The sequence below is a fragment of the Pyxicephalus adspersus genome, chromosome Z (genome assembly GCF_032062135.1).
Source record: "Pyxicephalus adspersus chromosome Z, UCB_Pads_2.0, whole genome shotgun sequence".
Classification (NCBI taxonomy): Eukaryota; Metazoa; Chordata; class Amphibia; order Anura; family Pyxicephalidae; genus Pyxicephalus; species Pyxicephalus adspersus.
In genome coordinates this window covers 61703015-61704201 of record NC_092871.1, presented here as the reverse complement: position 1 = coordinate 61704201, position 1187 = coordinate 61703015, and the positions used below count along the sequence as shown (strand labels likewise).

Sequence of the window (1187 nt, the reverse complement as noted above, 5' to 3'; positions counted from 1 at the left end):
TATTGCTTTTTCAGTATTTTCAGTATTTTTGATTTGTTTATGTAGTTATGTTTAAGCTGATTTTTGTGTTTTTCCTTTAATTTTATTAAAAGTAATTTTTTTTTTTACATGATTGTGTGTTTCAAACATTTTTTATGTTCATAATATCTACTAGACCCTTGTTCAGACATATTTCTGTAAGTTACAGGTCTACAATTTAAAAAAAAATTTCATGAAAAACAGTGGAACACTTTTGGTACAGAAATCTAGACCTTAGTGTAACGCTCAGGTGGTTAAATAAACCTGACTACAAGTCAGCTTAACACTTTTACCTCAGTGTGTGATCTGAACTGGTTGAATCAGACAAGTGTCCTTTGACCCCAGCAAAGGTGATCCTGAGCTTAACCCCTCACAATACATAAAGAGCGTGGAAAATTATCAAGCAGTTAAACCTAAGCATATTATGTATAAAATGATATAGACGTTAGAAAAATATGAATCATAAACGTTACAAAAAAGAAGTGTTAGCTTGCTATTTTATGTTCATGAAACTAGTCATCTGTGTTTTTAAAGACTGTGTACAAATAAATATGTATAAATTTATACCAATAAATCATAAAATTATAATAATTACTATCTGTTGATAGTTACAAAAATCTTTCAAACAAAATATTATATATTTTTAGCTTAAACACAGTTATTAGTAATAACAATCTGTTACACACAGTCTGTTTTGACGCTCTCGTACAAAGTATTATAAATTTTTCCTTAATAACCATAATCGTAAAAAATTGTAAAGTGTAAATGCGGCAAAATATTATAGACTGTAGGAATACAAACAGTCTGTTTTACAACTTTTTAACACACTACCAATTTTAAAATTATAGCTGTGTGAATCACATGCCAACAGAGGTTGCAACAATGTAACTAATTAAAAACAAACATTACAAATAAATAAATATATATATATATATATATATATATATATATATAAATATATATATATATTAACAATAAATAATTATCCTACCTTTTTTGAAGTGACAGCTTACTGTCTTCTGCTCTTGAAACTACTGGCCTGTGCTTTTATAGTCTGTTGTAGCACGTGGTAGTAAGAGGGAGGGGGGCTTTGTTCTGCTGTGTCATAAATATGCGTATGTTGATCTCAGGATAACAAGGCTGCCTTGAAGACAGTATGTTGGTATAAA

The 1187-nt window shown here is 28.7% G+C and overlaps 1 long non-coding RNA gene across 1 annotated transcript in view; it reads right to left on the bottom strand.

Annotated features, from left to right (window-relative positions):
- Positions 1-1086, bottom strand: part of LOC140344034 (uncharacterized) — a 19749-nt gene extending 18663 nt beyond the window's left edge. Inside the window, exon 1 of the long non-coding RNA XR_011923459.1 lies at positions 1010-1086. This is a non-coding gene — a long non-coding RNA (uncharacterized lncRNA). The remainder of the gene's footprint in view (positions 1-1009) is intronic.
- Between the last annotated feature and the right edge of the window lie 101 nt (positions 1087-1187).